The 14,234-nt window shown below is 50.9% G+C and overlaps 1 protein-coding gene across 2 annotated transcripts in view; it reads right to left on the bottom strand.

The window, feature by feature from the left end:
* ZSWIM8 (zinc finger SWIM-type containing 8) overlaps positions 1–14,234 on the bottom strand; it is a 3,132,642-nt gene that overhangs the window by 245,448 nt on the left and 2,872,960 nt on the right. The window lies entirely within an intron of this gene.

The following is a 14,234-nucleotide window of genomic DNA, read 5'->3' on the forward strand; positions in this document are numbered from 1 at the left end:
ACTACACACTTATCCTGCTCCTCAATACATCACTTATCTCCTGGTTTACTCGCAACACCACCACTGATCTACTGCTCCTCCATACAGCCCAGATGCAACATACACAACATAGCCTTGCGAGCTCGTGTCACACTCTCAACTCCATATCCACGCGTCATTGCACTCTGCTATCTCCAACCACTTGCTCCTTGTGCCAGCACAGCCAATGCCTATAGTCACCATGCCAGACACCAACCCCTATCTGAACTCCCCAGCCCTTTGGCTACAACATTGTGCAACCAAACCAATGCCAAACCAACCCTGCGCCATCTACCTCAGAATCCAAAGACTAGGCTCTAGATTTTGCCATAAAACCTACACCCTCGCACCAATAGTAAATTATCATCTAACCAGGATAATTCCACCAATGCGATTAATCAAACTAACTCCCCGACTTTTGCTACAATGTCCCAATCATTGCGGATAACAACCCTACTAGTACCAAAGACTCTCTGATCAAAGGTGCCCTAATTAACGCCAGATCCCTCCCAGCTCATGCCCTTGACATTGCCGACTTCATTATAACCAAATACCTTGACTTCCTCGCCATTACGGAAACATGGTTACATGCTGCAGCTGGCCCTGCACTGTCCTTGGCGATACCAGACAACTACGCCATCATTAGATGTGACAGGAGTACAAACCAATCAAAAGGTGGTGGCAGTGCCATTATCTTCAAAAGCTCCCTTGAGCTCAGACCCATTCCGGACCTTCAGATCCCATCTGCTGAACTTCTATGATATGATGTGATATGATATAATAAGGCATTTATAACGTGCCAATACACAAGTGTTTCAAGGGGCGACGAGGCAAGGGAGGGGGAACAGAGGGAAGACAGACAGCGATCTTACTAGGCCAGGTGTCATTCAGATCATCGTGCAAGGGAAGGGGGAAAAGGAAAAGTGCAGGGGGGTGAAGGGGGAGGGAAAAGTGCAGTCCATGGGATAATAAATAAACAAGATAAATAAAAAGATGGCCAACAGGTGGCAAGTGCAGGGTGAGTGTGGCCGTAAGTACTGGTGAGGGGACTGTAGGGATACAGACAACAGTCCCCAGGTGCAGGGATTGCCCATTTCACCTAATCAAACTGCCACAATGCACCTCATCTACCGGCCATCAGGACCTCTCTCTTCCTTCGCCGAGGATATCTCTGCCCTCTTTGCTGCCAACACCAAGCCCAACTCACAAATGATACTACTTGGAGATTTCAATCTTGGCCTCCAAGACACAAATGATACCAAAGCCCTTGACTTGGCCAGCTCACTAACGGATCTAGGCTTCACCCACAACATCCCGGAACCTACTCACATCAAGTGGAGAACCCTCGATTGGCTTGCTGACTTGAATTACATGATTAACTGGACGTCCGTCACACCGTGCATTTGGTCTGATCATCACAAAATAACCTTCACAATTATAGCCACCCCTCTAAGTACTAAAATGAACATCGCTCCTGCCATTGACACCCGCAACAAGAAGGACATCACAAAGGAGAAACTTCTCCCTCTAATCCTTCCCCTTCTCAATGATATCTCATCTTCTAGTTCCGACCCTATAGTCCTAGTGGACACCTATAATCATACTATCCTAAGCACTAAACTTTATAGCCCCACTAAAACTGCGTAAACCAAAACCACCTCCTCATCTCAATTCGTGGTTTACACTGCATCTCAGAGATCTCCGCAAAGCAAAAAGAAATGTAGAGGTGCATTAGAAAAGTTCCCCATCTGACGTGAATAAAAATACATAGACTACTGCATCCTCTAACTACAAAGAAGCTTTATTCCAAGCTAAAAAAGATGCCTATAACAAACCTGTCTTGCAGGCTGAATCTAACACCAAAGAGCTCTTCAAGATCCTCAAAGAACTTGAGTCTCCTATAGCCCCCCTGGACCGGTGCAACACTGACATCTCGTGGTGCACCAACATCCAAAAAGCACTCCTCGATAAAAACTCCACTTTGCAAACTAAAATCAATACTGAAAAAATGCAGTCTATTCCCAGATCCAGCACCAAACTCTTCTGCATATAACACCACTGCATCATCATACCCCTTTAAACCATTTAGCTTTTCACCCCTTTCTACATGGGAAGTGGAAAACATTATCAAAAAGCTCAAACCCTCCAACTGTCAAGGTGACTCTTGTCCAGCACCTGTCATCAAAGAGGCCGCCCACGACCTTGCCCCCTTCATCACCACCTTTATAAACGCTTCCTTTAAATCTGGGACTGTCCCGGACAACATCAAGGATGCTTGGGTTATCCCCTTAATCAAAAAACCCACCCTTGATCCTAGCAACCCTGCTAAATACAGACCTATTACAATGGTGCCCTTCCTACTAAAAATCTTGGACAGGGCAGCCTATTTACAAATTCAGGCCTACCTTGAAACCAACAAACTTTTAGGCCTCCGACAAACGGGCTTCCGGCCTAGACACAGAACATAAACTGCCCTTATTGACCTAAAAACACAAATTGAGGATTTAAAAGTTAAGGTAGTCTGTCCCTTTTACTTCTGCTCCACCTATCGGCAGCTTTTGATTTGGTCAACCACCAAATTCTTTGCCAGCATCTTAAAACTGCTGGCCACTTCTCAAATGAAGCTACCTCATGGATCAGATCCTTCCTGACAAACCGAACCATGCGCGTCTTTTCACCCTCTGCTTCGGCTAAACCGTCACCAGTGCGTGCGTGGTCCCACAAGGCTCTTGTGTCTCCCTGACACTGTATAATGTGTTTACAAAGCCTCTCTTTGATATTCTCGACTATCTGGGTGTCACCTATACCAACTATGCAGATGACACCCAGGTACTCATCCCGATCACTGGTGACCACACAAGTGATTCAAAAGCACTTAACAATGTTAACTTAGGGCCGCATATCAGACTCAATAAATTGGACCCTGCCTTCAAATCTTTCATTATTGATGGGAACACCATTAATGTTTCCAATGATACAAAATCATTAGGCATCTACCTTGATTCCACCCTGTCACTCACAAGACAAACTAATGCTGTGGTATCAGCCTCGGCCTACACATGCAAACTCATAACAGCTTGTAGACCCTTCCTAACGGCCCCTAACTGCATCATCCTTCCGAGAACCCACGTTATGGCTAAAGTTGACTACTGCAACGCCCTTTACCTAGGGACTAGCCAAAGAAACGTCAACAAGCTTCAGGTAACACAGAACAATGCCATCAGGGCTGCCCTTAACATTCTGAGGAAACTGCATATCTCGGACACTCGTCAAAGCCTACACTGGCTCCCTGTTGCCCTTAGAATATCACTAAAAACCCTTGCTCTGGCTCATAAGTCCCAGGCCAACCAGTCCCCTGTCTACCTTGCTAACTGTTTCACTGCCCACACTTCCAGCAGACCACAAAAAACTGCACATGTCCATTCACTAACGATACCCAGATTAAAGCTCAGAAGGTTGGGGCATCCAGCTTCCCAGTCCTTGCAGCCAAACTGTGCAACACACTATCCTCCACACTCAGATCTGAATTATCTTACTACTCTTAAGAATAAAGTTAAATCTAGGCTCTCTGACCAGGACTGTGCTGCCTCTTGCACGTAAACTTTCTCTACCTCTACCAGGATTGATCTTCGTGCAACCTATGTACCTTCTTGTAAATATATGTACCTACGCAAGAAACTGTGCCTTCTGTAAATATATGTACTTTCTTATGATACTATGCCATCGGCCTCTATGCCAAACGCCTGCTTTACCAATTGTTAACTTATGTACCCATTTATGTAACTAATTGTACCTTTCTCAAGAAATGTGCCTAGATGCCGTCGGGCCAGGCGCGTAATACAAATAAAATAAATACAAATACAAATATCCTTTTTCATCCCCCCTCTTCATCAGCCATACGTCCCGTAATGTTAGGTTTTCAAAATTTCTCTTCAGCACCGTGAAGGCTGTACTATTCCTTTCCCCCCACTTCCACTTCTATCTACCTTGGGTACCCAGGCCATATTAAAATCTGCCGTGAGTATTATTTCCCCACTTGCAAAATCTCACAGCTTACTCTCGACCTCCCGGAAAAATGTCCCTCGACTGGTATTAGGCGCATACACTGTTGCCAAAGTGATTAATCTGTGTTCCATTTGCAGCAGCACAAACAAATATCTTCCCTCTTTATGACGCACCACTGAGACCTTTAATGAATCCCTGAGACCTATCATTACCCCCAGGGTCTTCCCCGCTGCGTTGGATTGGTATATTCTAGGGAACATGCGAAACTGCCCGACTAATTTATCCACCTTCCTAATATGTGTTGCTTGTAACATAATGATATCCACTTTTTTCCTTTTTGAATACAGCTTCCACCTTTTTCCACTTCACTGGGGAATTCAGCCCCCTTACATTATATGTTATAACCTTGAATGTATAGTATATAAAAATATTCACTTTTAACAACAAGTTTTCCCCCTATAGGCATATTTGTACCTTCCGTTTGTCCTCTGCTCCCTGCCCCCCCTTAACTCCCATCCTCCCTCCCTGACCCACCCGCCCCCAAACCCATCCCAGGCCCAGGATCCTAGGACATCCTCAGGGGGAAATCGCTGAGCTAAGGCCCGATGCTAAACCTGGGGACACTCCTGCCAGGCAGTATCCTACCACATCCCTTGGATTTCAAGAAAACCAACAATTGTTATTTACCCCTACCCCTTCCTTTAGCACAATGTGCAATTCTTCCTTAAGATGTGCTTTCTCCTATCCATTCGACCTCTCCACCTTGCCCTTTCCCTCAAAGACCTTTTAAATTTGCTCCATGTCCACCCTTCTTACCAGCTACCATTGACCAATCCCATCGTCGCATTCCTCATTGAGCGGAGGGGACCGCTCGTCTATCTCCATGCCCCACTACTTCTTCGATATTGAACAATGCAAATCCCTCAGCGCACGTTGTTATACAATGCTGTACCCCTTCCAGAGTAAATAGTAGCCCAAATGGAAACATCCATTTATATAAAATCTGCTTTGCCACCAAAACACACATTACTTGACTCATTTCTCATCGCTTCTGAAGTGTCACCAATGCCAAGTCTTGATACAGCTGAATTTGCATCCCATTAATTTTAACATCTCCACCAGCTCTTGCTGCTGTAGAATATTCTCTTTCAGAGCATACAAAGATATTGCTACCACAACATCCCTGGGCTTGCACCAGTTTCTCACCTTCTTGGGCCTACTCTGTGGACCCGATCAATCCCCATTTCATCCTGCGAGACATCGGTTAGCAAGCTCCCAAAACATTGTTGGACTGTAGTTTTCAGTTCAGAATCTGTGATTTTCTCACTTAAACCTTTGAACGGTTTTCCAAATCTTCAGTTTGTATTTCCAAGTTGTGTGAGACTCTTGCCAATTCTTCTAAAACTTCACTATTCTGCCAGACCTCCTCTGAGATCTCCATGAGGTCTTGCTCAGTGACGTGAACTCTTTCACCCCGTTCTTTCAATTCCCCCTTAACTTCCGTCTAAGAGGATCTCAATTCTTCCTGCAGCAACGTCAATTTTGCTGAAAATTGTCTGTAGGCATCCCTTCCACCTCTCTTAGACATTCTTTGAGGTCCTCTTTGCTGAACGCCATTTCACTTGCTCCCAGAGTATCCCTTCTCTCCCCCTCTGCAGTGCCCTTCTTACTGAGTCCTGAACTCGTATCTCTACTTTGTTTCCAACACCTCTCAAGCTGCCACTCCTGCACAAACAGAGGTTGTCTTTTTTTTAGCCTGGGCGCCCCTGTCTTTAGATTTTGGCATTTGGATTTATTAAATGATCTACTCACGCTCACTGTATTTACAATGTCCAACTCTGGTAGTTCCCACTGACACTATCGAGTACGCGATTTGTCATATCATTGTATAGCACAAGCTTTCAACATTTGTTCCCATTTACATTTGCATTGCTTTTGTTCCGCTGCCTGCAGTGGTAGCCTTATTGGAGGAAGGTACTACGAACATCTATCTGGGGTAAGTCTCCACTATCCTATGCTCCACTGCTGACAGCAATCACCAGTCGCTTAAGTACTTGACTAGGTGGAGCTATGGAAGCATTCTGTCCCCCTAGGGTCATACACCATAGCAAATCCTGCACCTCCTCCCCCTTCGAACCGCCGTGTTCCTTACCTCTTCACCTCTTCCACAATACCTTGGGCACCCCCCTACTAGTGTCACAAAACGTTTCCACCTTTCTGTTGTGCACACAGGCCTCTGGGCTTAGCCCCTCCACTTCCAGTCCCAATGCTGCCACCTGTCCCTCAATGAGAGTGTGTTTTACTTCCCAGGGCAGCAACGTCCACTAGATCCCTCCTTACTGTCCGAGGGATGTACATCTATTGTCCCCAACACTCTTTCTCCCGATGAGTGCCTGTAACTTCACATCAGAGGGCGTCTTCCCCCTAATCTAATTACGTTATCTCCCCGTCTGAATCCGACACCACTTCGGCTGGGCACGCCATTCAATCACCCATTCCTGGTCAGCGCCTTCCACGTTGATGCATAGCCGGTGATGTGTTCCGCTCCATTTAGAGCTATGAGTTTCACTTCCTTATTTGAGGACAGCTCACACAGCGTAACCACATGCGTCCCCGTAAAGATCACGCGTTTATAGGAAGACACTTACTTTTCACTGAAAACAAAAAAGGTCCCGCAGACCGTTTCCTGCCCCCTGCACTCCCTGTTGCACACAGTTCACTGTTTTTCTTCTGGGTATGAGCTCCGCTTACGACCGCAGTTGGTTTCTTGATAAGGCCCCCGTTCAGTGTTAGCTTCACTAGGGAGTTTGTTCCAGCTATGTTCTGACTAGGGCACTGTCTCTTGTCCCTCAACGAGCATACGGCAGGGTTGCCTTGTCCCATTGCGATGCATCTCGTATCCCAATAGTCTCCACAGCACACCACTTCCACCGTAGTTAGGCCCGCTACCATCTGCTCATAAGGGCAATGCCCTGTATCAACCAGCCAACAATCGAGACTCAGCAGCCCTCCTCCAAATTTACACCACCATCCAAGCATGGATGGCGGCCAATGGGCTATGCCTCAATGGAGACAAAATAGAGATCATATTAGACCCCAAAGAAATACTGTCCAAACGTAACCAAAAATACTACAACTTCACCATTGACAATACCATCATCCCCGTCTCCTCCTCAGTGAAGACCTTTGGGGTTTTCCTAGACTCCACTCTGTCTATGACTCGACAGGTCAGTGCCATTGCTTCCGCCTCTGCCCACAACACCAAACTAATAAATGCTATAAAACGATTCCTCTCCAACCAAAACTGCCTCTCCATCGCTCTAGCCACCATTGGAGCTAAGGAACAAGTTACTTACCTGTAACTGTTGTTCTCCAGCATGGGTATGGCATGAATTCACATGCTCATGAATATTCCCCGTCGTCAGGCTGGGAATCCTCGGTAAAGAAAAAACCAGTATCAGTTTCGTTTCTGATCTGTCTTTCGTAGTAGTAACCAATCACTGGTCTCTGCGTCATACTGACCACAGCCAATGACTGCCCTCTACTTTCGCATGTGAATCCATGCCAGACCCATGCTGGAGAACAACAGTTACAGGTAAGTAACTTGTTCCTTCTCCAGCATGGGGTCTGGCATGGATTCACATGCTCATGAATAAAGAATACATAGCAGTACACACATGCACAACCACGGGAGGTGGCAAAGGCTCAACATTAAGCATTACATCAAACTCAACATTAAGCATCTTACCTCCTCACCAGGCTCATCTCAGGCGAACAGGTTGCGCAGCACTGCTTGGCCGACCCTGGACTCCTCCCTGGAATCCCGATCGACGCAGTAGAATTTCGTGAAGGTGTGCGTCGACCTCCACGTAGCAGCCCTGCATATGTCCAGCAGGAGCACACCAGAAAGGAACGCCGTGGTAGCTGCGATCGCTCTGGTGGAATGGGCTCTCGGACGGCCAGGCAGAGGTCGGTTTGCCAACCGATGACAGTACATGATACAGCCGGAGAGCCATCTGGAAATGGAAGCCTTCGAGAGAGCCTTCCCCTGATTGACAGGTCCAAAGTTCACAAAGAGTTGTGACGTCTTCCGAAAACACTTTGTGCGGTCCACGTAGAACTTCAGCGCTCTAGCCACATCCAGCGAGTGCAAAGTCCTCTCAGCCGGCGACGAAGGCGACGGGAAGAATACAGGCAACACCAAGGGTTCGTTGAGGTGGAAGTCCGACGGTACCTTGGGCATGAAGGAGGGGTGCGTCCTGAGCACTACCCTCGTGTCGTGAAAAGTCAAGTACGGGGCCTTGCAGGAAAGGGCCTGGATCTCTCCCACCCGTCGTGCGGAGGTGATGGCCACAAGAAACGCTGTTTTCCACGACAGAAACTTCAACGGGGCCGAGTGCAGAGGCTCGAACGGAGGTCCCATGAGCTTGGTCAGCACCACGTTGAGCTCCCACGCCGGGGCCAGAGCCTTCACCGGCGGGAACGATCTGAACAGTCCCTTCATGAACTCTTTCACCAGACGATGAGACCACAAGGACGTCCGCCCCGTGGTTCTGGTGTATCGGGAGATCGCAGCAAGATGAATCTTGATGGACGCGTGTGCCAGTCCAGCTTTGGCCAGCGTCAGCAGGTACGGCAGTACTTGGGGAGCCGTAATCCGTAGAGGGTTAATCTTCTGTGCGTGAAAGCATCGCCCATGCTCCTCGCCTGGGGAAACCTGCTGGCGAACCTCCGGCACTTGGAATTCGTCGCCGTCGCGAACAGGTCGATCTGGGGTGTGCCCCACCGTCGGAAGAGGCGATCCACTAGATCCTGCCGTAGTTCCCACTCGTGGCACGAGCGCAGCTCCCTGCTGAGTGAGTCGGCGATGGTGTTTTTTATCCCTGCCAGATGAAACGGCACCAGAAACATCCCTTGGGCGACTGCCCAATGCCACAGGTCCTGCGCCTCCTTGGACAGTGCTGGGGACCTGGTTCCGCCCTGTTTCCTGATGTAAAACATGGTGGTGGTGTTGTCGGTGAAGATCCTCACCACCTTGCCCTTGAGGGACGGAAGGAAGGAACTGAGGGCCCAAAACACTGCACGGAGCTCCAGGACGTTGATATGTAGGGATTTCTCCGTCGGGAGCCAAAGGCCTCTTGCGTGCAGATTTTCGGTGTGCGCTCGCCACCCTTCCAGGGAGGCATCCGTGGTCACTGTCTCCTGGTGGGCTGGGGTCTGGAAGTCCATGCCCGCAGTCAGATGCGCGCGGGTGCCCCACCACCGGATAGCTCGTCGGAAACTCTCGTCGAGTGTGATCCTTTCCTCGAAGCTGCCCGTCGTTTGGACCAGCGCGCGTCCAAGAACTCCTGCAACGGGCGCATCCGGAGCCTGCACATGGGAATGAGGTAGATGCAGGAAGACATCATTCCGAGGAGGGACTTGATGGACCTCACCTTGGCCGCGTCGGCCACCAACATCCGCTGCACCTTGCCCAGGATGGTCCTGGTCCTCTCCTCCGACGGGGAGGCCAGAAGGGACACTGTGTCGAGCCTCGCTCCCAGAAACAGAGCGTCTTGCGCGGGCACCAGGTGGGATTTGGCGTAGTTCACGGAGAATCCCAGGTCCGTGAGAAGTTGGACGGTCCTTGCCGTGTGAACCACGGCGAGCTCCCTTGTCTTGGCTCGGATGAGCCAGTCGTCCAGGTAGGGGTAGACGTGGATCCCTTCGCGGCGCAGCTGAGCCGCCACCGGTGCGAGGCACTTGGTGAACACCCTGGGTGCCGACCGTAGACCGAAAGGAAGGGCTTTGAACTGGTAATGGCGCCCTTGGACCACAAACCTGAGGAATTTTCGGTGCCCCTTCAAGATGGGAATGTGGAAGTAGGCATCCTCCAAATCCAACGACGACAGGAAGTCTCCTTCCTCCAGCTGGCCCAGGACGTGCTGGAGGGTGACCATCCGGAACTTTTGCGCCTTGATGAACTTGTTCAGACGTCGCAGGTCCAGGATGGGGCGCCATCCCCCCCGTCTTCTTCTTCACGAGGAAGTATCTCGAGTAGACTCCGGAGCCCCAAAGCCTCTTTGGGACGAGTTCGATGGCGCCCTTCTTGAGCATCGCCTTTACCTCCAGGAGAAGTTGAGGGACGTGAAGTTCTTTCCTGGCCACGGGGGGGACGCGCGGACACTTTCTCTGAAACTCGAGCGCGTGGCCCCGGGCCAAGGCGTCCAGCACCCAACGGTCGGTGGAGATGGACTCCCACACGCTGACGAAACTCGCCAGCCGGCCTCCCACCGGGGTGCTTCGGTGGGGGCCCGACCCCACGGTCGGTTCAATCCTGCTTCGACGAGGCCTTGCCGCCTTGCCCTTGGCGACGACGGCGGGGTCCGCCAGATTTGCCTCGTCCTCTGTAGGCCGCCTGAGACGACGAGCGGGCCGCTTGACGGTAGGAGGAGAAACCGCCGCCGGAACCTTTGGAGGCGCCCTTGCCTCCGCTGCTCCAAAAGGGCGTCCGTCGTTGTTGTAGAACTCCAAGGGCCCGGGCCGTCTCGGTGTCCGCTTTAATGGCCTGAAGGGAATCGTCCACTGTTTTCCCAAACAGGTTGTTCCCATCGAAGGGCATGTCCAGGACTCTGGTCTGAACGTCTTGACGGAAGTCCGTAGCCTTGAGCCATCCACGGCGCCTAAGGCAAACGCCGTTGCCCAACTGGCGGAACCCAGTGTCGGCGATGTCCGTCGCAACGGTAATGGCGTGGTCCGAAGCCACCTCACCTTCCTGCAGGATCTCCAGGGCCTCTGCCCTCTTGTCGTCCGGCAAGAAGTCCAGCAGGGGAGCCAGTTTGTACGAGAGCTCCCTGTCGTATCGGGCCACGATAGCCAAGGCGTTGGCAGCTTTAATCGTCGTCGCTGCAGACGAGATGACTCTGCGTCCCATAGCGTCCAATTTCTTTCCCTCGCCGTCCGGTGGGGAAGTCGAAGTGGAGGCCGCACCCCCCCCCACTTTTTTCCTGGCCGCCGCGGAGATGACGGAGTCCGGGGTAGGCTGCGCCCGAAGGCACAGGGGGGCCGTGTCCGGGACCCGGTACTTTTTCCCGTACCGGTCTCTTCTAGCTGGCGTCGTGGATGGATTCTTGAGGAGGGTGAGGCCCTCATCCCAAATGTCGTCCAATAGAGGCACCGCGAGGACCGTCTTCCTCTTGGCCTCGCGCCGCTGATAAAGGAAACCTTCCTTCTTCTTCTCCTCAGGGCAGAGTTGGAAAAGCTCGGATGCCCTGGCGATCATGGAGTGGAACGATCCAATCTCGTCGGGCGGAGAAGCCCTGGTGGGAGGCGACGACGGTAAATCCTCGTCGTATATCTCGTCGTCCGTACCCGTCGCTGCCGTGTCAGTCCCCGTATCATCCCCTCGGGTGGACGGGGAGGAGGGCTGGAAGGGGCGCGACGGCTGAAAAGGAGGAGGAGGATGGATCCTTCTTTTCTTGGCAGGGGGAACTCCAGAAGGTCCCGGTTCTGGGTCCCCCGACGGGAGAGGTTCCGTCGGCAACGGTAGTCTCGTCCTTATCTCTGAGCATAAGGACTGTATAGCCAACAAAATGGCCGCCGAGCTGTCCCGTGGCGCTGGCCGAGGGGAATCCGACGGGCGATCAGGGGCCCCATCGGTACCCTCGACGATGTCGTCGTCACCTGCGTCGGGATCCATCCCGACGGGCCGGTCTTCTTCCACGCCGAGGCCGTGGCTTAAGGCTTCGACCAGCTCCTCCTCCGAGGTTGAGGCCGAATCTACGACGACGCCCTGCCCCCCCTTTTTCTTCCCCATGGGGGATTTCACGGGGGTCCTATCGATGGGCACAAAAGAGGACTCCCTCCGCGGTGGCAGGGAGACTCTGAGCCCCGAGGTCGCCACCACTGGCGTAGCCTCCACAGGCTGAGCCATGGCCGCCGCGACAGACTCGATAGAGGGCTTGGCCGGATGGATTAAGGCCTTCACCACCTTCAGTGCGCTCACAGCCTTATCCTTGAGGGGGGGGGCAGTGCCTCGCTCCCCCTCCGCCTTCGAGCTCGACCGGGGCCTCTCCAGGAGCCTCGCCGGATGCTCGGCCTTCCTCTTACCCGACCCAGAGCGTTGGCTCGTGGTTGATGGTGCCGGGGAGGGTGCGCCCAGCCTGGCGCCCGTAGAGCCCGACCGTTCGGCGCTCCCGGTGCCAGCGGACTCACGGTGCTTGGCCTTATGTTGGACCCCCGTCGCCGGGGCGTCCTCAAAGGTCTTAGAAGACCGCTCGGATTTCTTCCTCTTCTTCTCGCCGGACGGGCTCTTCCCTTCCAGCCAGTTGGCGAGACGTTGATGGCGGTCCTTCATGGTCCGCTCCGACATGTTGCCGCAAAACGCACAGTCCTTCTCCACGTGCGTCTTGTCCTCATGCAAACAGTATAGACAAAAGGAGTGTTCGTCCTCCTTAAAGACGTTCTGGAGCTGGCATCCAGGGCAGATCCTGAACAGCTTTCCGGGCGTCGAGCTTCCCTTCTCCTGGGCCATGTCCGGGCCTGAGAAACTTCTGGAGTCCTCCAAAAGCGTAGCTCGACGAATCTTCACCCTTGAGGGGCGCAGACGAATCCGATACAGGTCCCTGTTGATCGGATGGAGAGTCGGTGGAGCTTGAGGCTCTTTTGACCGAAAAAAAGAAGTTTTTTGAGAAAAAACATGAAAAAATAGCACTAAAGCTCGAGAGCAATAGCACGAGGATCCCAACACATGAACGTGCGGTAAAAATCTGAAGATGGCTGTCAGAGGCGGTGCTTAGGTAGAGGGCAGTCATTGGCTGTGGTCAGTATGACGCAGAGACCAGTGATTGGTTACTACTACGAAAGACAGATCAGAAACGAAACTGATACTGGTTTTTTCTTTACCGAGGATTCCCAGCCTGACGACGGGGAATATTCATGAGCATGTGAATCCATGCCAGACCCCATGCTGGAGAAATTAAACTACTGCAATGCTCTTCTAGCACGTACCTCAGCAAAAAATCTAAATCGGCTCCAAATAGTCCAGAATAACAGCTTAGAGCAGCACTCAATATCCCCAAAAGAGAACATATGACACAGGCTAGACAGGGGGGCCCACTGGCTCCTGGTAAAGGAGAGAATGCCTTCAAGACCCTCACTTTAACATATAAATGCTTACGCCTCTCCACCCCTCCCTATCTATCTGAAACCATCATCAGAGACACCTACTTGTGTCCTAAGAGAACTCACCACACAAACCAACTGTGCATCCCGCCCATCAAAAGGGCAAAAGCAGAGGGGGGGTGGGGGGGGGATTGGCTTTCCGCATTTAGCACTTAAACTCTGGAACGCACTGCCTAACGCACACAAAGCTGAGACAGCCCTCACAGCTTTCCGCAAAGGCCTCAAAACCACACTCTTCAATTAAACACTCCCACCCCCCCGCGCCCCCACCACACGCCTAGCGGAACCTTGCTTTTTTTATGTATGGCCTTGTAACAAAGTATTTATATCCAAATACACCGTCATGTAACTAAGTATACTTTTTCTGTAACCAGCAATGACTATCTGTAAGAGCGCCACGATGCCCGAGGGCTGCTATGCGCTTTACAAATGTTAATAAATAAATAAGCAAGATCTTCCCGACCCTGTGAGGGAGGGGATGACGACCCCAACCCAATGTCTCCTAATGCTGCACAAAACCTTCAGTGTTTCTTCCTGGTACCCAGCCCAGCTCCAGACAGTGGATGTGGGCTTGCTTTCGTTTCGGCCCGGAGCAGAGCCAAGGACCACACGTCCCTAGTCACTGGAGGCTATCTTCGAATTTCCCTTTAGATATTTTTAATTGCCGATTTGCCACATGTGCAGAGTATGGCGTTTTAGTTAAATTAATAAAGTGCTTGGAATTAGTGTATATATCGTGCTTACAAAAGATAACCCTTTCTAGGCAAAATTGTTGTCACTAAAATACACCTATCAGTTAAAATATGTTATCAGCATGTAATAAATATCGTTTGGAGTGTGGTTATGGAAATTTATTTTTATAAAGGTAAAGTAGGGTGATATAAAACCTTCAACCACCACATTCTACATCATATTGTATCATGTTGTTTCCAAATGTATATTGCGAGAGGTGTTTGACCTGCGTGAATGGCAAAATGATTAAAATAGGTTTATGGTGTATTTTACACGACTGTATGACTGCTGATCGACCAATTTTAAATATGAAACTA

The sequence above is a fragment of the Ambystoma mexicanum genome, chromosome 8 (genome assembly GCF_040938575.1).
Source record: "Ambystoma mexicanum isolate Mex_15411 chromosome 8, UKY_AmexF1_1, whole genome shotgun sequence".
In the NCBI taxonomy this organism is placed as follows: Eukaryota; Metazoa; Chordata; class Amphibia; order Caudata; family Ambystomatidae; genus Ambystoma; species Ambystoma mexicanum.